This window comes from Armigeres subalbatus, chromosome 2 (genome assembly GCF_024139115.2).
Source record: "Armigeres subalbatus isolate Guangzhou_Male chromosome 2, GZ_Asu_2, whole genome shotgun sequence".
In the NCBI taxonomy this organism is placed as follows: domain Eukaryota; kingdom Metazoa; phylum Arthropoda; class Insecta; order Diptera; family Culicidae; genus Armigeres; species Armigeres subalbatus.
The window spans coordinates 327,008,571-327,033,438 of NC_085140.1; positions in this window are offsets into that span (position 1 = coordinate 327,008,571).

Below are 24,868 nucleotides of genomic sequence, written 5' to 3' on the forward strand. Positions count from 1 at the left end.
CGGTGTTAATTTATGCTGTGCAGGCCCCAAATTGGCAGTGGCAGTGCTTTGTTCGTCAACGCCAATTGCTTCGGAAGCTGACGGGAAAGTTTCTCCCACGGGTGGGAAGGGCGCTCTCACCTTTCGTTCCCGCGCGGCCAAATGCAGCGGTGGAAATGAGTAATTAGTTTTTCCTCATTGGCTGAAGCCCGGAAGCAGCTGTAGTGTGGCTTCGAGGGCCAGGTTTAATTCACGCCCCAGTTTTTACCCCCCACACAATAGCGGGCGCTCGGTAGTCGGAAGCTCCCACGTGCCCAATAATGCCGAGTCGGTGTTTGGTCAGGATAATGCTTAGTTGGGACCCGGTTCCGGCTATCGCGCAGAACGTCAGATCGGAAAGTTTTTTTTCCTATTTTCTAGCCTAGCATCCAATCGGCGGAGTAACAAACAACCGTGGGCAATGGATGGTAGCGGGAGAGATGAAATGTGCATTTCCGCTTTTTTTTTCTGAAGGAAACACAGCCCGGAGGCCAGAAGTCGTCCGAACGCACTGCGAAATGAGGAACAGCAAGGGCAAATAAAAACTAATAAAAAACTTTTTTAATTGAAAAGTAATTTTCCACTTTTCCGCTCGCTCCTTTGATTGTGTTGATTGTGGAGAGCAGTTCACACCCCACGGCAGCAGGCAGGAGGCGGCAGCAGTGGGTGGACGACGGAAGCTGACCTGGATGCAGTTCGGTTGTTGTTTTTCATTGCTGCTGCTGCCGAGCAACCTTATTGAATTGTGCTCGTTGCAACCGAAGAATGGAGAGGAAACTTCTAAAGGAAAAAACAGTTGCAATAATGGTCCGACGGCGACGTAAGGAGGAAATTGTTTCTGAAATGCTTCACCGTGCCCCGAGGGGCAAATTAATGGGCACCTTGCACTGGGCGTAATTATGGCTCTCGACCACCCCGACCGAGGCGGTTGCGGTGCGGTTCGAGTAGCACTCGTTTACTGTTCCTGTAACCATTGTATTTCAACTTGGTTTTAAGAAATACACAATGCAATGTGTATTATTTTGCAATTTTCACTTTGAATATGCGAAACGTAAAAACGTAAACCGATTACATTTGTTATGTATTGAAAACCAAAAGTAACACGATAATCGAGACATTCTTACTCTCTGTTCCTCGGTCCCACCATTTCGTGTGGTGGACTTGCAGCGGAAATAGAAAACACTTCCGATTGGCGGTTGTAGGTTTTCTCAACTGTTTGACGATGACACGTTGTTATATTTCTCAACTGCTTGCCGCGAGGTGGTGCAGTTTTGTGTACTGAAAACCTGACCTATTCGCGGTCGCGGGCCGATCGATATCGGTGATTTATGCCAAGAGAGAAGCATTTATTTCCGTTTCGTTGAGTTACAAAAGAGGCACATTTTCGCTAAATGCAATTTGCTTATCCAGTCCCATCAAAGTTCCATTTTTATAATGAATATAGGGTTCGAGCGCAAGCAGTATAAAGACACTTGTTTTTGCATTTGCAATCAGGACTTGCATATATGATGATCATCCTGTGATTGTGATTAAGTCCAACCATCAGGTATACCTGATGGTTGGATACAGCGTCGTTTCATTATTGCCGGTCTTTTTTTTCGGCCAAATGGATTTCGGCAACATTGCGTCAATGTACCTATCGAGGTGAAATCAAATGCCTTCTGTAAAATCGTGCTCGACCTTATTCAATTGCGTGCCATTCTGCAGCTACGGAGATTATTCCTTTTGACTACTTAACCACAAAATTAAAACCATATACTATCAATAATACAGAACAAAAATTTAAATAGAAAAATCTAAAAATCGAATTTATTTACAATTGTAGGATATTAGGTAATGTGACCAGCAAGCGTCTTGCGAAACGCGGGACGCCTATCTGTATTGCGTCACTGGCTCGAGAATGGATCCTTCAAAAGTGCATTTCGCATAGATTTTGACCCAAAAAAATTGGAAAAATATTTGTAAGGCTGTATGAATTGTAATAATTTTGTAAAACGAAGTTGAAAAATGCAGTTTGGTCACATTAATTTAAGGACAAATTAAAACGGCGGGTGAAAATTTGTCTTTCCGAGTCTATAACGCGACCGCCTAGAAAGGTAAATAAACACAACCAAAAGCGACAGAAGTATGAAACATCACCTAATGATAAGACCAGATAAGGTCAGTTGCATTCCAAATAAACAAATGCAACGCAATTTCAGAAAAAGCCTTATTCACGTTCCTTGCGAAAGGAAATCTGATGAAACATCCAAACAGACATTCATTAGTTCAACCAACATCGATGCGATGATTCAATTCCGCACTGTATTAAATTAATTCCATATATTTTTATGACAGCTTCTGTTTAAGGGCACTCCTCACGGAATCCAAATATCAAAGTACTCGCGTTTTCAAAGGCACACCACTCGATACGGAAGTAACGCACAACTGTCATTTTTATTATTTCACGCATGGTGCGACGCAGCAAAGCAAAAACAATAAAAATGACAGATGTGCGTTACTTCCGTATCGAGTGGTGTGCCCTTGAAAACGCGGTGTGCGCTTGAAAATTGGATTCCGTTAGGAGTGTCCTTTAGTTTTAAGGAGCCGTAAAACTCGCGGCCTAGTCGAGGTTAAGGAGCACTAGAAAAAATCTTACAGGATGGGATGGGGTCTAGAGCCTGAATAGACCTAGGCCTGGACTCTGGGCAGCGTTTTGCGGTGTTCTCCCTGCTGGTTGACGTAGTGTAGACAGGGTACACAGAATGGGACGTGATAAATAATCGATGATTTTCTAACTAAAATGTTCCTATTCAGAGAGAAAAAAAATATGCGGGATTCCTCGGTGGAATTTCTTCAAATAGTCACGAAATGTAAGCTGAAGTGCTATATTTTCACTTAGTGAAAGTTTTGGCGATGCAAATTTTATTATTTTTTGTCATAAAGGTCCCCTATACACACGTCGTGCTCACATTTCTATTCTCTTTTTGATTCTCACAACCCATTGCTCAATTCTCAATTTCACTTGTTGCTCCTCTCTCCTCACATCTCATTCCTCACTTTTCATTTTTCTGCGTTTCGCTTATCACCTCTCACATCTGAGTTCTCACTTTTCACGTCTTGCATATCTCTTTCTACTACATTCTTCTTACTCTTCACTTCTCTCTTCTCACATCCCATATCTCACTTCACGCACCACTTCTTACTCTTCGCTTCTCAATTTCTTAGTTTCTCGTATCACTTTGACTTTCCGCCTCTCAAATTTTATTTTATTGATGGTTGGATACAGCGTCGTTTAATTATTGCCGGTCTTTTTTTTCGCCCAAATGGCTTTCGGCCAAACAAACCGTTAGGCCGAAACCCATCTGGCCGAAAGGGTCATTTGGTCGAAAATGTCATTTGGCCGAAAGGGTCATTTGGCCGAGAGGGTTATTTGGCCCAAAGGGTCGTTTGGCCGAAAGGGTCGTTTGGCCGAAAGGGTCATTTGGCCGAAGAGGTCATTTGGCCAAAAGGGTCATTTGGACGAAAGGGTTATTTGGCCGAATAGGACATTTGGCCGAATAGGTCATTTAGCCGAATGGGTCGTTTGAAAAATGAGAAAATGAGAATGAGAAGAGAGACGTCTTACTTCTCACGTTTCATTTTTCTCTTCTCACAGTAAAATGTGAAAAGCGCGAAATGAGTAGTGAGACATAAGAAGAGAGACGTCTCACTTCTCATTCCTCATTTCTCATTTCTCTCCGTTAAAAATGAGGAGCGCGAAGTGAGTAGTGAGACGTCTCAATACTCATTTCGCACCTCTCGTTTTTTACAGTGAGAAGTGAGAAATGAGGAGTGAGACGTGAGACGTCTCACTTCTCACTCCTCATTTCATACTTCTCGCTGCAAAAAGTGAGTAGTGCGAAGTGATTAGTGAGACGTCTCACCACTCACTTCGCGCTTCTCACTTTTTACAGTATGAAGAAAAAAATGAAGAGTGAGAAATGAAACGTCTCACTTCTCACTCCTCAATTATCACTTTTTGCTGTAAGAAGTGAGAAGCGCAAAGTGAATAGTGACTAATGACCCTTTCGACCAAATGACTTATTCGGCCAAATGACCCTTTCGGCCAAACGACCCTTTCGGCCAAACGACCCTTTTGGCAAAATGATCCATTCGGCCAAATGACTTTCGGCCTAATGATCTGTTCGGCCAAACAACTTTCGGCCTTGTGGCATTCGGCCAAATGGCTTTCGGCCGAATGGGTTTTGGCCAAGCTATCCTTCCCCACCAAATTTTGAAAACAGTCGAGTGAAAACAGTCGAGTGAAGTTTGAACAAGTCGAGTCAAGTACGAGACACTGAAGACGGCCTTACTGTTGGAAATACGTATCTGTCAAGATACAATTAAGTGGTGGAATTCAATGGGATTGTACAAACTCGTCTTATGACAAGTTTGAAAACAAATTATCTGCTTTTGTAAACAAAGATTCAAACTTCAATTTGACGAATCTTATAGCAATCCCACTCAAACCAACACAACAGGTAACAGAAACCTTCATCTACGCATTGATGTAGTTAATTTGCGTAGGAGTGCCATCAAATTTGTCAAATCGACGTTTGAATCTTTGTTTACAAAATCAAATAAATCGTTTTGAAAATTTGGTTTTGCAATGACATATTCAGCTGAATGACCTATTCGAAAGAATGAATTGTTCGGCCAGATGACCTGCTCGGCCAAATGATCTATTCGGCCACCCAAGTAGCACACGCAACATCTTCCAAAAAGCACCTTGTTACTATTCAGTTTCATTAAAGGCATTGGAAAAACATCAAAGCACGAAAAAGTTGCATCAAGATGTCAAAAACGTTCGAGTTGTGATTAATGTTTCATTAACATTGCAATGCAGTACGAGTTTGACATTTGGAAACAAACAACCAAAGAATACTGCACTTTATGTTGCAAACACGAAACAAAATCATCAAGTTGCATATTTTTCACCAAGTAACTTCAATGCGTCTTTCAATATTTATTTGTTTGTTTAAATTAAGTTGCAGATAATTTAAGTGTGTCTTCATGTTTAATTTAGCATCGTTCAACGTTTTGACAACTTACAATTTTTCCGGTGATGGTGCAATCAAGTAACAGAAAACCCGAGTACAAAACTTCATAATCGTATGGTTTTTATGGTGAGTCAACATGCAGTCCCTTCGAAGTGTTGAATGGTGCTGTGGTAGAGTGAAGGACTATCCATCACAAGATCCATAAATCGAATCCAGTTTAATATTTTTATTTTATTTTTTTCCGCTGTAGTATTTTGCAACATTATTGCAATTTTACTGCAATCGCAGGATGTTTCCGTAGGCTCCACCTCTTGCGCTTTTTAGATTGCAAGAGAGTTATATTTGATGACACATAGGCAAAGATGGTTTCTTTCCGAATAGTTGCAACACAGTGAAATGTTCAGTAGTGAAACAAGTTGTGCTGCTTGGGCAAATGACCTGTTTGGCTAAATGGCTTTCGGCATAATGGTCTGTTCGGCCAAACAACTATCGTCCTAGTGGCCTTCGGCCGAATGGTTTTTGGCCAAAAGCCCCTTCCCCGCATCGTACTTCGAAGGTGTCTTCAGCAGAGCATATCCTGTCCAACTGTTTTGGACCATTACATTCCTACAACACAAGCTCGCTATGCCTCCAGTTTTCTTCAGATGAGATTCGAACAGCTCTGAATGATTCTGACACATCCAGGAACAGACAATCGTCTTCTTGATTTTTTTAGAGTTACGCCACTACGTTAGCGAACCCCATTTCGGCAGTGTTCAACAACACACTCCAAGACAGAGTGTTTCCACTTGCTTGGAAAATCGTGTCCAAAATCTTCTTCTTCAATGGCTCTACATTTCAACTGGAACTGGGCGTGCTTTTCAACTTAAGCATTTCCTCAGTTATTAATTGAAGCTTTTCTATGCCCGCCATTGCATGAGCATGTATCTTGTGTGGCAAGTATAATGGATACACTATGCCCAGGGTGCCGAGAAAGTTTCCAACCCGAAAACATCCTAGACCGGACCGAGAATTGAACTCACCATCTCCGGATTGGCAATCCTACGCCTTTGCTCGCAAGACTATAGAAGATCCCCCGTGTCCATAATACCGATCCATAAATCTGGAAACCGAAATTGCATTACCAACTATCGTGTAATATCCATCCTGTGCTGTTTAACCTTCCAGGACTCGCATGGTCCTGGTCCTGGATCACTCACGCACAGTGTTGTAAAATGTCATTTGCATTCGTTTATATTATTTTCCCAGAACTTTTTTCAGAAGGTAGCTATCAATTCATGTTGTATGACGAACTTATAGCGTTTAAATGGGCCTACAACTTTGTCTAACAAGACTTTGCTGTAAATATGTAATCTGGGGCGTGGGAGGCAAAATGTCATTCAAATGACATTATGTCAAATGACACGTGACATTTTGGAGAGTTTTCACTCTCCAGCCCCAGATGCTATACTTAGAGCAATGTACGCTTGGATAAAAATATAGCCCTACTCAAGCGTTATGAGTACATTCAAAATTATGGAATAAATTTGGCTTCTATAGAAAGTTATGAACAAATTAGTCAAATGACATGCAGATGACATTTTACAAGCCTGCTCACGCAGTCCCGCCGCTTTTATGAACGACAAGCATGTTTTTTTTCGCAATTGTTGTAAATTTACAATGGTGCTAGTTCCAATAGGTTGAGCAAGATTTTAAAAAGCCTGGTTCACACACGATTATACAGAGCTGCTACATCGATTTTCTCTAGCTGCCAGCATGGCTTTATGAAAAAACGATCAACAACAATTTGATGTGTTACGTGTCAACCATATCACGAAAGGCGGCAATTGTATTCCATCTATGTTGATTTTGCAAATGCTTTCGACACCGTATTGCCTATGATCGCATATCAGCCCCATCTTTGTTAAATTTCCCATTCATATGGGATAAATATGCGATCATGGGCAGTGCACCCCATGATATTATTATCGACAAGCTGAACTACATAGGATTCTTTGCGTGGATCACAGAATGGCTGCACTCTTACCTATCTGATGGCAAGAATTGTATGTTGGTGCACTGCACACGTTCCAATATCTGTGCAATGCCATATATTGAACCTCAAGGCAGTGTCTTCGGCCCTCTAATATTTATCTTCTACGTTCTACTTCTGGACCACTTTAGAATGTGTTCCATCAGTCTGATCTCTGTGTTACCTACTTCATACATAGACACTTAAACGAATTTAGAAGATTTTCATAAGGTTTGCTTTGAGACAGCTACCTTGGAACGACCCAGTCGTTGCTATCCAAGTCGTTGCAAGCTGAGTGACTTGGAAACACTCCGACTAGATTATCCAAGCCAAACCAAGCTATTGGAGCTCGTACGTTGGAATGTTCCGTCACGCAGATTTCGTAACCCCTAAAAAAAATTTCCCAACTAGTGAAAGAGTGAATGATTGTATCCAAAAGCACCATTTTATCTCTGCTCCATTATAGTAACCAATCTGGAATGCTAATACCGTAATAAATCTATCCAAGGGACACTTTCCTACTCCAATGAATAGTCCACCCATATTTGCCCCTAATCCCCCATATATTCAGTTTTAATTAAGCCTTCACAAACACAAACGGCGGGATTATCCTCGCTAAGAACGTGACATCCGACCGATATGGAATAGGAGGATGTGCCGCCTCAACCAACGAGCTTCTGGCACATTGTCCAGCGCCCTACAGCCCATATATCCACTGAGGCAAACCGGGAAATAGACCAAACAATGAAACGATCCACCCTCCAAGGACGGCGGAATGGGAGAATCGTGGCTCGGCATGCATTATAAATAATTTAAAACTAATACCCTATTCCGGTGGAATGGAAAGCGAAAAAAAAGCGGACGACCGACCTTCGGACCAGACCAGACGCTGAGTAGGTCCTTTTTTCTGCATCCTTATCTCGTTTTTTTTTTTTTTCGTTTTCGACTTAGCCCGGGGACAGACTGGCGAGATCGATCGTCCATACTAATCGGGCATTAGTAGCGACAGGTGGTGGGTTGGAACCCTGGATTGACTCGATTTCCTCGGCCAATCGATTTCTCGTTTCCGGGCGAAAATGGAATCGTATACCGAGGCAGGGCATCACATCCTTATTGGAGAAAAAGAAACCGTTGTCGTTCGCGTCGGAATGGTTTTGTGATCGGAATTGGTAACACTTCCACGATTTACGTTGATGAAGTATCGATTCGCGAAAGAAGAGGTATTAATCAGCTTGAGGTAGCTTTTTCTGGCTATTGATGGGATAAATGTGAGTATCAGCGGGAGACAGATGGGTTTATTGTTTTCTTTTATTTAAATGCTTATTTATGGTATATGAACCATCTCGCCGGCCAAAAATCGATCTGTATGGTTAAGAAGTCGAGTTAAGTAAGAGACACTGATAATGGCCTTACTATTAAGCATATGCGGTATTTCGAGAAATTTCGTTTCAGGTCGTTCGAAACGAAATTCCGCGGAATTTCGCGGAATTTGAGCATGGCAAAATCTGATTTCTTCATTTCGCTTCGTTTCGTAAAATTACAAAAAATTCGTAAGGAAAAACTAGCTTCTCACGAAACTTAACGGAATTCCGCGAAATTTCGAAATAAATTTAAACTTAAACCATACTTTATATTATCAAAAATTTTGGCTGCGCCGCTGAACTTTTCTTTCTTTTTGTATTTCTTTTGTTCATCGAACTATGTTGTCTACACGAAATTCTTAAATCTGTGGTTAAACAATAAAAACATTTGAGACGGCCCAGCAAGCGGCAGGAAATCTGGGTGTAGTGATGTTGAAATCAAATTCATCGGACACTTCGTTGAAGCGTTGGATCATGACAAAAATGGAACTGTTTGCAGCATAGTTAGTAGCTTGTGGCTCCTCGTGTAGCAGCACTCGCGCTCGAAACGTTCGGACAGGTGCGTACAGGGGCGGATTTAGCCGGATGGGGGCCCCGGGGCCGAAAGCCTGTGGGGGCCCTAAAATGTACAAAAAACGTTGGTTTTGGTACATAAGATTTGTGGGGGCCCGGGGCCACGCCAGAGTAGATTACACCCAGTTCTTTTTTACACGGTTGTTTTTTGCTCGATTACGACCTTTTGCGTAAATGAACCATAACAACCGTAACAACTGTTTCTTGCACTTAATTGAAGTCGGTTGATGATGGTTGATGATGAAAATTTGGCAACAATTTTTGCATTCCTCATATGCACAAACACATATACAAGGACAAACAGACAATAGCCCAATTCGTCGAGCTGATTGTATATAAGACTATGGGCCAAGTCTCCTATAAAAAGTTTGAATTTGGAAGGAATGATAGCTTTTTGATACAACTTTTTGAATGAGGAAGAAAAAAAAATTCATATCTGGCAAACTGCTACCGTAAAAATTTGGCCGTCACATTTGTGAAATACAATCTGAAATACATATTTTTGGGCATTTTATAAAGGTTCACAGGATTCTTCTAGTGAGCAAATGTAAGCTATTACCGATTCTCTATCTGCGTATACGCACGGCGGAGTATCCCACTGGATAACAAATAAAATCTATGCATTCATTTTCTAATTTCGAGTTGGCTCAATACCATACAACCACGCTGATAAGTCATGATGAAGCATAATCACATAATACTTAAGTGAAATTAGGTTTTAACGAAATTTGTAACGAAATTTCACACTTTTTCTATATTTTTATATACTTACTCATATAAAACTGAACATATTGATCAGAATCGGGGACACACGATCCACGATGTTTTGCTTTGAAAGCGGCACAAATGCTGGGGTATTGCCTTAATGCCAATGGTATATAAACGGGAACGAGGCGATTTATCACAGACTGTACTTCTTCTCTTATTATAACTCTATTGGTAGCAAAACAGTTATTTGACTTTGAAAAGTGAAATCGAAATTCCATACATAATGTAAAACTAATATAAAAATTCCGCGGAAAAAAAAAATGTTTCGTTTCGAAAAATTTCTAATTAAATAGATCCTGATTTCGTATCGTTTCGAATTCTGGAAAGTAAATCTATATTTCGTTTCGTTTCGTTTCGAATCAACATAGGCATTTTAAATTTCGTTTCATTTCGTTAGGAAAAAGTGTGTTATCGCATACCCTTCCTTACTATTAAGGTCGAAATACATATCTGTTAGAGTTACAATCAAGTGATTGAATTAAATGGGATAATACGAACTCGTTTTATGACAAGTGATCTGTATGGGTTTGATATGCAACTGTCAAAAATATAATTTTTTACTATTGGAATTGGTCTTCTAAATATAAATTCCGAATGTATTCTCCAGTATGACAACAATTAATGTGGAAAGGTAAAATAATTATCATATTATGATTGTTCCAAGTGGACGATGAAGCTGCAACAATACACATGCCATAATCTCAAGAGATTGTTAGTTCACATTAGATAAAATATTATCACCGCAACGTGCGTTCCGTGCTGTGCAATCAACGGCATCGAAGAACCATATTCTTAATTCTTGTTCTAACGGCATCTAACCGACGACTACATGAGCGAGCATCTTGATGGCAAAATGATACAAATTTCTGCCCCAGCACCCAGTTTCATCTTTTGTCAGCCTAAGTCTCAGACGGTAATACTCGATTGTCGTCTAGAGTGAGGTTACCAAATTTATGCATCTCCTTGTCTATTGATACTTTGAAGTTCTAAGCCACATTGATATTGCATGCAGGATTTCTGCACTAGATCAGAAACTCCGTTTGTAAGTATTTCGTGCTAACAATGAATGACCTCAAAATTTTATGGCGTTTTATAAACATGGCAAAAAACGTAATTTACCTGATAACAGTCGTGACCACGACTGGTACCATCACCCCATACGCGTTTAAGTATGTTGCGACAATGCACGGGAGCACGCCACCCGCATACAAGGAGCCGATAAGGCGCTTTCAACGATCCGTCCTTCGACTTGTGGCACTTTGACTCGACCGCAGAAATGATATTACCATCGTTGTCGTTATCATAACCACCATCATCATCATCGTCGTCGTCGTCGTTGTCGTCCTCGTTTCTGTCGCTGTCAGAAGCGTGACGCGACACGTGCGCTCCCACGTAAGTACAATGGGAGTAAACACTTGAAGTGTGGTGCTTTTGTACCGTAGCAACTTTGTCACAAGACGTAATAAGACGGTAAGGTTGTTCGTACCGCTTCTTAGCTACTCTTAGGGGAGCCGTTTTCGGTACAGATGATTTGAATAAAAGTCGAGGGATTGACAATTTTTCTGTCATGCATGACAGTTACCGGCAGACCCGCGAAATTTTCTGTAGAGCTTAGCACAATAGGACTGAAGGTACCACCTTTTTGCTTTGTTTTAGGCCACACGACCAAAACATAATTCTTGCAATTCGGTTTACAATCTTGGCACATTAAAAAGGCTGCACAATTAATTTAAAAGTAAAAGCGTCTTATAAAGATATAATATAACATTAATAAAGAATTATGGTCTATACGCAAGAATCCGATTACAGTTTAGCTAAATTTAATTTACCAAAATTTTATACAAATTATGCGAGTTTCTTTTTCAGAACTGTTAAAGATTCTAGCATCCACATGCGGATAAGAAGTGTGTTATGCATCAGTTTGAGGGGTTTCATTTGATCTGTAGAATTTTCATAAAAATAGGTCGGCGTCACACTTCTCTTGCTTATAGACGAAGCACGTCGCTTTCAGTTGTACAAAATTCATAAATAATGGAGTATAATGCAAATGTACGTCTAAGTTTGAATATAATGTAACGTTTCTTGAGCTCTTACTGTTTTTTTTTTGTTAAACGCCTGTTGTACAACAATTTCGCCAAATGCTTTTGAGTTACAAATATTAAGTATTGATTAATTTCACATACGTACGATTTTTTTGGTTCCAATTTGAAAGGTGAATTCGAAGCCCTCCCTCTCGGAATAATAACTTTTCATATGCATACTTATCTCGACAGCTGAATCTCCACATGAGCCACCCATCTCAAAACGCAGACACCCATCGGATTAAAAGTTAAAACGAGCCAAGCATGTTCCCGATAAGAGCGGAATTATGTGCTCTTCATTATCATAAATAATTAATTTCCTCGCTCCTATGGCATCCGCTTTTCGCACGCAACCAGACACCGACGAAGCAGCAGGTGCCCATGTCAGTAGTAGTGCCGGTACTTTCGTTTTCCCTTGGGATGGGTTACTTACCAACTTGGCAACTGACTCCCGCCAGAGTCCTGACAAACCATAACGATGGGAGAGCGTGTTGCAACCATCCGATTTGGGATTGCGGTTTTGGCGAACGACCGTTGGTGCGGCGGAGCGGGGGTGACGTACAAGAAGAAAAGTTCGACAATAAATTTCACTCACAACTTGGTGAAAAGTTCATCACGTCGTCGTCAGCCGGGGAGCCGAAGTACCAACCGGTACTATGCACCCCCAGCCGAATCCTTTTCAGCTTGGTATATATATTAATGATAGTTTCAGATTTGTCCTCCTCTTTGCGCTTGGGCTGCGGAGACTGATGGGAAAAGTTTTCACCCCCGTGTCGATAGTAATTAATTTGCATTCCGAGATTTTTTTTTGAGTTCGATGAATGGTGGAAAAATAATTTTTGTTTGTTTCATCATCTGATTTTGCGGTTGAATTAGTACAAAATGTGAGGAAATGATATTTCATTATCAGCATTGGTATTAGCATTATTAGCAATTCGCTCGAATTCGTAGTTGGTACAAGTCTGGACTATTGTATGAGAGCAGCATTTACTGTCATCGGTTACCAGAGAAACAAAGACGGAAACAAAGCACTCTCTAACAGTCGAGATCGGTCCTGCCCAAGTCGTTGTGAATGCTATGGAAGGATAATTAGTTGGACATCTACTAAAGAACAGTTAAGAGACCTCTAATGGGCAGCAAAATAAAATTTTAATAAAAAATTGGAAATAGTCAATAAAGAAATCAGGACAGAAGCAATAAATAAATATAAAATTTTCATCAACAATGAAAAAAATCCACAAAGCAAAAATATATAAGCACTAAGGTGGATCACGCTTATATGAAAAAAATCTAAATATTTTTTTCGAGACATTTACCTTTGAAAATAAAGGTTTTTACTCACAGAAGCTACTGTAAAAAAATTAGCCAGATCCGTCAAGTCTAAGTGGATGCTCAACGAGCATGAAGTTTATATGGGAAAAATCAATTAAGTATATGGGAAATGCATACTTTCCACTTTTTTACCTCTAGGTGGCGCTGTAGTCATTCAATCACGGTTATTAGTGACATTTACTATGTTTACTTTATCACAAAGAGGTCTCCGAAAACCACGAGTAATTTTGTCAAAAAACAAAAAAGTTATACCTAGATGAAAAAAGTTGAAAAAAATAATTACTCCCCCGAGGTAGAACGCTCCATTCAATATTCGCATAAAAAGTCGATCGGAGAAGGTAGTGGGCCCCAATATCTTTAAATTCTGTCAATTTCAAAACTAAAATCGAACAAATCAAGTAACTCGAAAGTAAATCGATTTGATGGATTCTACATGTAGAATAGGTGAATGGCGCGTTTTCACCTAGCTGACAAACCAACGTTTACTCTACATAATATAACCTTTTTGTTTTTTGACAAAATCAGTCGCGGTTTCCGGAGGGCTCTTCGTGATAAATAAAGATAGTAAATGTCATTAATGAGCGGGATGTAATAACTACAGCGCCCCCTAGAGGTAGAAAAGTGGAAAATAGGAATTTTCCCATATATTGTCGATCTTTCTCATACAAAATTAATGCTCGATGAGTATCCACTTAGACTTGACGGATCTGGCTGAAAGTTCTATAGTAGCTTCTAGGAGCAAAAAAACTTTATTTTCAGAAGGTATACGTCTCAAAAAAATAATTTAATTCTTTTCATCTAAATGTGGTTCACCGCCTAATAAACACTTTTAAAAGCAAAAATTGCAATTTTTATAAAAGAATTTTCATTAAAATTTTTAAACAAAAAATTAAAAACTTTTCACATCAATGAAAAACAATAAAAAAAGAAAATTTCGATCTAAAAAATAGACAGAAGCAAAACAAGAAGGAGTCATCTATGGAAAAAATGCTCAGTTTTTTATTGTGCTTTTTATATTTTCCCATGAATTTTTTTAAATTTTTATTGTTCTTTATTGATTTTTTTGTAGAAAAACATATTTATATGTACTTATATTGTGTATAATTTGGTGATTGTTTCATGCTAAAATTGATTTATTTATGGAAAATGTGGATACATTTCAATGGAAAATTTTGATTTCGATATGGAAAACTCTTTTTTATAATTGAAATTTTTACTTTCGAAAGTGCTCATATAGTTTTGTTTCGTGGGTTTTTATACTGTTATGGAAAATTTGCATTATTTAGGGAAATTTTATATTCATACATATATTGCTTATTAACTGATTCTTTTTTGGATTTTTGTTTTCAATTTTTTTATGAACAATTTCAAATTTTTCTGGGCGTAGTTTTATTTTATTCGCTTTGGAGTTGTTGGTGTGAAAAGATCAATAGTTGGAATTGTTTTGCTAGAACGTGAAGCACAGACAGAACGAATATAGATGTACAAAATAGAAATGGGATGAGCCTTGGATTCGACTCATGTACTGTTATGACCTGTTATGCATAAAATGAAATAAGTATCATATCTAACTGTTTTCTCTTTTTTTTTCTTACAGATAAATAATACTTCAAAAGGTAAGCAATTTATCATATCATGTAACGAGCAGGTCGTTTCATGTTTATTTGTTCAATTTATGTTACTCGTAATATCCGTTATTTATTTAAATTAATTTAGTAATTTGCCAAAACAGTTGAACCAGTCTAGAGCCCACAATACAAATTCACTACATTAGCGTTCATTCTGTTCATGAGCGACACTCGCAAGAAGCGCAAAACAAAATTTATTATGTGAGTTCCTACTGACGTTGTGAGCGGCCGTGGGAATTAATTGCCCATTAAAACTGATCAAATCTGCCGGGTGGCTTGTAGTACATGCTATCGCCCGCGTGGAATCCTTTCAGGATGCGTTGACCTTTGGCATTTTCTTTCCACCCAAGATTTTGGGGCCGAACAGTGAGATGGATGATTGAAGCTGTTCGTGGAAAGAGACGCAAACATGCGCAAATATGATTATATAGAGCGCGAGGTAATTTTCGGAATCACGAAATTAACTTCGTGATGTCCGGTGATACAATTACAATTTGGCGGTTAATCTGAGGATTCCCAAGTTGATCAAGTTCACTTCGAACTGATCCGTGGAAGAGACAGGAGTGGCCACAAGTTCTCACGACGTGGTGTCTTATATAAGGTGACATGAAAAATAGTCAATTAGTGAATCTTAACTAAAACAAGAATTCCTTTCCCATAGTTGTAGCTATCAGTAATTGTGTGTGCTATTTAGACCTGTGCGCCGGTCATATAATCGGCGGCGGCGGCGTTGTGGTCACTTTTGCCCCGGCGGCGGCGGCGTCACGGCGGCGCGCCGTTGACTTTTATCGGCGGCGGCGGCGGCGGCGTGAACCGGCGTGGATGAAAAAATCAATGGCTGAAAAATCAATTTTAACGTGGATTTTTTAGATTAACGCGGCTTGATTCACACGGTAGTAATCGCCCGTATAAAACCGACTTCAGTGGATTAAAATTGCAATATTCTGCGTTCGCCGATCATCAAACAACACATTCAAAATAGTCAATTGCCAGCGATACTAATTAATACCATTCAAAATGTTATTTGAATTACCACTATATTGATTAATCAAATTTTAACAATAAATCCTGCTTCACTTTTCGTGACCCCTAAGTGTTAAGAATTAGATTTCGGTGTCATAGAACTCTTGGCGGAGTTTCTGAAAAGAATTTCTGGAGGAAACTATGATTTTTAAATTCATACATGCATTTCTCAGTAAATTTCATTAGGAATTCCTTCGTAAAATCGTATGACAAATGTCTGCAGAATTTTTCTATTTTAGAAAGAATAATCCATTCAGTTTCTCTTTGGGAAATTCCTTTAGTAAAACATAAAATATACCTGCAGGAATTCATTCGGAAATTTATTAAAGCATGAACTATTTTCTGGTGGAATTTATTCAGAATTTTCTAAAGAACTTTCCGATAAAACTGAAGTAGTGTTGGAAGTGTAGTAGGAACCTTTTAAGAAAATTTTGAGCAAATCCCCACAGACATTTCGAAGGAATTCCTAAAAGTATTTCCAAAATGCATCAGCGGCTGCTTCCATCAGAGCCAACGTCCTGTTCCAGGTTCTTTGCAAGTTCTTTTGCTAGTCTCTCTTCCTGCATACGCACTACATGTCCAACCCACTGTAATCTGCCTTATTTTATCAACCTGCCTATGTCTGCATTTTTGTATACTTGATTTAACTCGTGGTTCATTCATTCGTCTGTTTCATTTAGCATTTTCCACCAAGCTGCCAAGTATTGAGCACAGTATTTTCAACTCAAACACTTTGAGAGTTTGATAATCTGCATCTGTTAACGTCCATGATTCATGGCCGTACAGGACGACTGGACGAATCAACGATGTGTACAGAGCTAGTTTTGTCAGTGTCTGTAGGTAGCTTCATGAAGTTACAAACGAATTTTCTGGAGGAATTTTCAAAGGATTACCCTGAGATTCTCTATTAAATTGCTTAAAGTAGTTTTGGAAGAATTCCTATTGGACTTTCAGGAACAATTATTGTCAAGGAACTTGCTAAGGAACTCCTAGAGGAATTACTAAAAAAAATCCGAAGGAATATCAAATTGATTTTCAAAGAAATTCCAAAGCAAAATTCCGAAGCTAACAGAAATTTCCGAAGTAATCCATTCATAAATTTAGAGATTTTTTTTGGAATTTTGAAACAATTTCCTAAGAAGCTCCTAAGACATTCTCAGTAGATATTTCAAAAAGAAGGATTTTCAGAAGGTATATCCGAATTTCTGAACGAAGTTTTGACGGCATGTCCAAAGGAATTTCCGGAGATATTCAAGACTGTCAGAAGTTTCTTCAGGAGTTACTTTAAAAAAAAAACCTGCAGGGACTTCTACGGATATTTCTTCAGGAACTTGTTCAGGAATTCTCAAGGAAATTTCGTCCAAGAACTTTTCAAGGAATTTCAAAAGAGTTCTTAGAAGAATTTCTTGAGGAATTTTCGGGAAAACACCTTAACGATTTTCCCAAGGTTTTCTTAAACAAACTTCTGAAGGATTTTTTCCGAACTAATTTCTGAGAGAAATTTCAGAATATAGCTGAGAGAATTTTCGAAAGACTTTCTGGAATTCTTTTCCGGAGGAGTTTCGAAGAACTTCTTGAGGTAATATTCGAGGAATTCCTGGACGAATCTCCATAAGATTTTTGGAGAATTGCAAAAAAAATCCTGGAGAAATCCAGGAATTACTTCAGAAATACCAGTAGACATTTCCTCTGAAATTCTATTAGAAATTTCTTCATAAATTGCTTTGAGAATTCCTCCGGAAATTCCTTCAAATATTCCTTCAAAAATTCCTTTAGGGGTTGTCCATAAACCACGTAGACTTTTTTGAGGGAGGGGTTCGAAAAACTCTACGTCAGTCTACGAAGGGGGGCATGGGTAGGGTAAAGGGGGGAGGGGGTCAAAATGCCCTAGCTAAGCAAACACTACTTTATTATCTTATTTGTAACGCTATTCATGGGTATTTTTACATTATGCATCAGTTAAACAAGATAGCTAGTTGATGACATTAAAAAATTGTCAAAAATCTCAACCATATTGATAATATTCACATTTCAAAAAAGTGGTGATATTCTGTTGCCGGAAAACTCATGAGGAAAAACGCCTTTTAGCTGGCAGCTCCTAGGGAACAAAGCACCACGCGTCGGAGAATCAGCATTCTGGTATGGATAACGCGTGGAGACGCAAGTACATTGTAGGTTAGTGCCACTAGGGCGTTTTGCCTCGCCAAAATGTTAGATGTTTTTTCAAAATGTGGAAATTTTCGGTTTTCCGACCTTCCCATACACTATTTTGAAACTTTTTTCGCCTACCCTACATAATTTTAGATCTAGTTTTGTTACGGACATCTTACTGACAGTAAATATGAGTGAAACCACAAAAGACGGGGGGCGTTTTGGGGCCTCCTCCCCTATACGAAAAGTCTTCGTCGAAAAAAATTCAAATCTTCCACTTGGATTAAATTGATTACATTGTAGATTCTACTAAAATATTTTTAGATTTTCGGCAGGAACTTCTTTAGAAACTACAAGTGATTCTTTAGAATTTCCACGGGGAATTATGTCGCACTTCGACGAAAAATTATTTAGAATTTACAAAGGAAACATTTTGGAATATCCAACAAGAAGTCTTTGGAATCTTTAAAGATATTCTTTGGAACTTGTAAGGGAAATTCTCAAAAATTTGAAGATTTTCTGAAGTCCCCAGGAGATTTTCTTAATTTCTGAAATTCTTGGAATTTTCGCGAGGAATTCTTTGGACATACATATAAGCGAATTTCTTCGAAATTTAATGGCAATTTCTTCGGCAGTTCTAATGAAAATTCGTTGGAATTATCGATGGAAAAAGAAATTGTTGAAAACTTTCACGAGAAATTATTTGACTTTCCTACCAAAAACTCTGAGTTTTCACAAAAAAAAAAATATTTCAATTCTTGCAAGAAAGCATTTATAATTTTCATGAAAATTTATTCTATTTTTTTACGATAAATTCACCACAAATTCAACTGAAATCCTCCATAATTTTCACCGAGAATTATTTGGAAAACTCTTTGGAATGTACGTAGGATTTTTTTTAAATCTCTTCAGGAAATCGCTCCTACTTTGCAAGAGAAATGTCAAAATATCGTGGAAAACCTTTAGCATGGTTTCAACGGGAAATAATTCAAAATTTTCACGGAAAATTACTCGACATTTTAACGGGAAAACTTTTGGAATTTAGAAAAAATTCTTGAGATTTCAACGAAATGGAAATAATTCAAGAAAAATATCTGAATTATCACGCAGAGTTCTTTGGCGTATTACCTGGAAACTTTGAAGGGTTTCAATCGGGAAATTCTACGGAATTTCTACGACAAACTTTTTGGAATGTAGACTGAACTTAAAAATGTGAAAATACGGCCTACGTGGTTTGTGGGAAGTTGTTTAGAAATACTTTCAAAATCTCTTAAAGTAGTTCAAACGGGATTTATTTTCGAAAATCCATTCAGGCTCTCTTTTAAAAATGCCTTCGGAAATACATTTAGAAATTTCTGCACAAAACCCTCCAGGAATTTCTTCAAAAACTTCTCCAAAAATTCATTGAAGAGCTCCTCAAAAAAATTTCCTCGAATAATCTAAAAAAACTCCACCAAGAATTCATTTGGATATATCACCAGGGATTTCTTTAAAAGATTCTTCGAAAAGTCTCCGGGATTCCTTCTTAGATGTATTCCAGGAAATCCATTGAAAATTAATTAGATAATTAAATAGTTTTCGGTGGAGTTGCTAATTGGATTTTTGGAAAAACAAAACAAATAAATTAGACAACTAACTCTGGAAAAATCCAAAGGTATTACTGAAAGAATTTCGTAAAGAACCCATGAAGGCATTTTCGATGGAATTCCTGCAGGAAGTTCTGGAAGAATTTTCGGAGAATGTTTTAAAGGAATTGCTGGAAGAAGTTCTGAAGGAATTCTTTAGGAAAATGGAAGAAATCCTTATGCAATCTCTGGAAAAATTTATTTGAAGAATTCATAGAATAATTGCCGAAGAAATTCATGAGGAGGTATTCCTTTAAAAAATTAAAGAGTTGCTAAACAGTTTTTGAAGAAATGGAATTTCTTGAGAAATTTATTAAGAAATATCCGGAGGAAACGCTAAAGAAACTTCCGAAGGAATTCCTTAACGATTCTCCTAAGGAATTCTTAACAACAACAAATTACCGAAACATTTTTTTTGTATGCATTCCATAAGGAATTTCCTGAAGAAATTCGTGAAGGATTTTCTGAAGAAATCCGTAATGGAATTTCTGAAAGAATTTTCGGAGAAATTTTGTAAGACTTTCCAGAAGAATACATGAAGTAATTTTCCAAGGTTTTTTATTGAAACTTTTCGGAGGAATATCTGGAGGAATCTACTATGAAATATACCAAGTGGTTTTGGCGCTTTGGGGATGTATTCAAGCCTTTACAAAAGCTTATGTGCCACAACAAACATAATTTGCGAGTCACCTACAGGCAGTGTTGTCTTACACTCTGTGCAAGAAATTCTCCTCTTTGATTTTACTCCATCTAAACGATGGGCATTTAGAAAATTCAAATAGCCTTCTATTAGTTGCACTTACTTAGTTAAGATTGTAAAATCGTTTAGATGGAGTAAAATCAAAGTTCAGAGTTTGTGCCCAGAGTGTAGGACAACACTGCCTACAGATTTAGGTGCCCGACTGAATTAGGCTTTGGCTTAGACGAATTCAAAGACCATTTCAACATTTTTGTATTATTCTACTTAGTAGATTAAATCTACTGATACAGCCAAATTCACAACTATTCAACCAACCAATTAATTATCAATGTTTGTCACCACACTGTCTTAGAGGCACCATCACTTGAGGTAAATTTGAAATTGAATTCTGACGAGTTTCACCTCAACAACATTCTAACAACTAACTAACAACACCAATCATAACACGAGTTTAGTACTATTCCAATCAATTCCACCACGTTGTATCGTCTTACAAATACGTATTTCGTCTCTGTGGGCCATCTCCAGTATCTTTTATTTTACTCGACTCGACTCAAGTTAACTGTTTTTTTATTGCGATTAGTCATCGGCGTGGCAAAATTATGATCGGCGGCGCGCCGACCCAAAATCGCCGGCGGCGGCGGCGTGAGTAAAACCACCGGCGGCGGCGGCGCGGCGCGGCGGCGCACAGGTCTAGTGCTATTGTGAAAAGGCGGTGTGTTCTCGTGTGTGGCTTTGTGCAATTGAAGGTAATTCGTGCTATGTGTAATATTTGTAATGTTAAATTAACACGTGAAACCTGTAACCAACTATTCCAAGGTTCTTGCTAAGCCGTTCGACCGTCCGCGACATCACAACCGAACTCCCAGTGGCCATTTCTGACCCCACTGTCAGGCTCAGAAGTTCTCCCGGGGCACGCCGGAAGAGGACGCTTCCGTTTTCTACGCTCCTAGGCAGGACGAATCAGCAAGCGCAATCGCATTTCCGTTCCCCTAGTGACGACTAGGGAAACCTCGACGCACGTGTCGCGTCGCGCGCAATCGAAGTAAGTAGCGATGAACGAGTAAACCGACCGCCAACCAGCAGCAGAAAGGCAATCCGCCTACCCCCGCACTATAGGATTTCAGGCGGTCATTAATCGAAAATGTCATGTCTCCCAAATCATTTTAAATATTTTTATAGATTACCAATATTCTGATTAGGAAAAATCCAAAATTTGAAGTCTCTACGTACTTTAGTTCCAGAGATACAAGGTGCCAAAGTCAAAAATTGGTGAAAAATTAGACAAATTTACTGAAAAAATGTTCGCTTTTCAACTATTTTTAAATTTTATTTCATATTTTTTCCATGATGTTAATACATCGTTACAAAGGTTGTTGTCTAAGCTTTCAAATGGTGTGCAAAAAGTAATGTATACACGCAATTTTTTTTTTAAAAATGCAGATACACAAAAATTTCTTTAAAAAACGCGAATTTCAACTTCGATAGTGAAGAACTTTTTCCTCAATTTTCCCCAGGTCTAATCATGATACACATAAAGAGTAAAAGCTTCGACTGCAATATCCCGAAGAAATTTTTTCACCAGTATTTGCAATTAGCAGAGATAATTCAATTTATTTTTTTTTTCCAATTTGATTTTTTCTCCGTTTCATATTAATTAAAATTTTACTCTTTTTATTTTCATCCATTTTTTTTAAGGTGAATGAATATGCAGTTTTAGGCATGATTAACAAGCAAAAAATAGTCTATTTGCAGGGTAAATCAATTTGAAGGGAATATCTAAGAAATCTTCAACCCTTTCACTATCGACACATTTACGGGTACTCTCTTCAAGAAATAACAAAAGTAAGTGTCTTGAGCTGTAGTAAATACCTCCCGCTAGTTATTAGGTACCCAAATAGAATACCTAAGCGGCAGTTGAGTGCAGAGTTATATAATTATTGAAATAGAAGTGAAAGACAAGTACGCCTAATGGATAACAAAACAGTATTCTCAATTTTCGATCTAAAGCTGCAATACAGGAATCATGTTAAAAATGCTTTCGAATATATTTGAACTAGTTCACAAATAAAAGAAGAAATGAATTGCAAGTGAAATACAAATTGGAAAGCATATTCATTTGTAGATGGAAGGAAGCATCTCGATGTACGCAAAGGTTTGAGTATGTCAACCGAGAATGGTTGCAAACCAAGTTTGATATTGACGAGTTCATCGGAGAAGAAAAAAATGTTGCTACATGTTCTACAACGTATTTAAAACGCGGACGACCGGGTAAGCCTTTTATGGAATTGAGTGATAGAAGTAAGCGTCGTACAATTGACAAGGAATGTTTAAATCCCGATGTAGATACCGTGGAAAAGGCATTATTGCTTACCAGGAGGACAGCGTACAAGAGACGTGATGTCAATATAGTCAAAGTTATCGGTCAACTTTTGAAAGACAAGCATCACTTTTCTAGAATACATTCAACAGATTCATATAAGCTTAAGACGCCAGAAGAAGCATTTGGGTTTTTAATCGAAACTGGTTTAAGTAAATATCAGTATGAATCGATTCATTATGACACTCCTTCGCGATATCCGCCTTACGATGTCATTAAAGATGCAAAGAAACTATGCGCTCCTCCTGAAGATTCAAAAAGTTATTTATCCTCTGCTACTTTAGATGACGTCATGGATGTCGTTGATGAAATTGAAGAAAATTTTGTTGAAGACATAGACCTTGATAGAGAAGAAGAATGATGATGTTGAAAATAATGGAAATAAAACCAAAAGTTTTGAGAAAAAAATTATGTTGTTTTTAAATTAGGAAATCTAATATTCGGAACAAATATAAGGAATATAAGCTTATATATTTTTCAAAACTATACACGTAAATGTCATAGAACATTGGCCTTTCGCAACCACGATATGGTTTATGTATGTTTTGTTGTTTTTCCCTTTTATGAAGCGTTTTGTTACTTTTTTCCACAAAGAAAGACAAAAATATGTATTTAGGAAATGACGGCTTTGGCAGGTTTTGTTCCATTAATGTCAGTCTATAACCAATTATGCTCAAATTTGGCCTAAACATTCTTTGCATATCAAAGAATATTGTGACTGAATTTCATAAAATTTGGTCGACAAAAACCCCCTGACAATAATAGAACAAAACCTGCCAAAGCCGTCATTTCCCATATATTTATTATACAAAAGTCTTCAAAAAGGATAGAGGGGAGGGGGCACGCTGGCCCCTTAGTTTGTGGACAACAACCTTTCTTCTCCTTAGAAAAAAAAAAATAAAATAATTCTTCCTTATTTGGTTAATGTGACAATTAATCGAATTATCATTAAAAAAAATATAACGTATTTGATGGATGCTCCCTAAAAGAGAGGAAGGGGTACTAGAAATGATATTTTCTAGCTATTTTGATCAAATCCAGCTAAAACTATGTTAAAATTTGCTTTAAAAGCCACATTTTATTTTTGACCGCTCGCTTGTATGGGGATCCCCCATAGTGCCCCGGCGGCAACAGAGTTTCATCGCCGAACGAGAGCGCAGCAGCGAGTTCACCGCCACCTCCTTTCCGTTCATCCGGCGGCGTCATCATCGTCACCAAGCAAAGGTCGTGAGTACCCCTATATTATGTTCATGCGCATGACTATTTAATTCACGCCGCAACATAGTTTCCGTTGCGTGGCGTGCACGGCCGTTTTTGTAAGACCGTGAAGCAAATTTCGTGAATCGAAAACCCGTTGCGTTCGCAGGGCGAACGAGAGATTCGTAAATAGCACGTTGATAAATGCACACCTAGCCAAAGCACACACACGATAGGTAGACAGGGACCATAGAGCATGGGAAAGGTTGAGAGAGAGCAAGAGTAGAGTAGCAAGAGAAGAGAAACGAGAAATGAACACTAGTGGAGAAAGATAGATGTAAGAAATAAAGCTCAATATGTTTGGATAAAAGCTTGTCTTTTCGATGCGTAAGGTAGAAACATTTCAAGAGTAGCGTACGAGAAATGAGAAAGCGGACGGAAAGACTACAGCAATAAATGATGGTTCCTATTAAGTAAAACTGATTGAGTGTTTTTCATGTTACGCGTTTTCCGTTAGTAGTTTGTCCTTTTTTTTGTGGTTATTTTACTGGGGAGGTTGGCTCCGAAACCAACCGGGCAACTTTTTAGTCGGACACGGGTCGGTTCGATTGGGAATTTCGGGATACTTGCCGGTGATGATAAAACCCCCTCTACATAATTCATCACTGGCCGTTAATTGTAATCTTGTTCTAGATGATTATATTTATAAACCGCATTAGTAGCGTACTTTTCAAGAACAGTTTCAGTCAGCCATCTTACTTCCCGGACAAAATTCATAAACTGAGCCTTCTTCCCCTGAAAGGTCTCAACGGTCGGGCAACCCAAATATTGGTGGATGGTCTCCCTCGGGAGTGGCGCTTAAGCCATCTCACTTTAAGCCGGGAAGGTCAGTAAGGCTGACGGTTATAATCAGCAAAACACTCATTCAGTTGACTTACATATGTGAGAAGTGAAGTTTAAGGTTGTAAGATTAGAAATATCGCACCGAACCAGAGGATG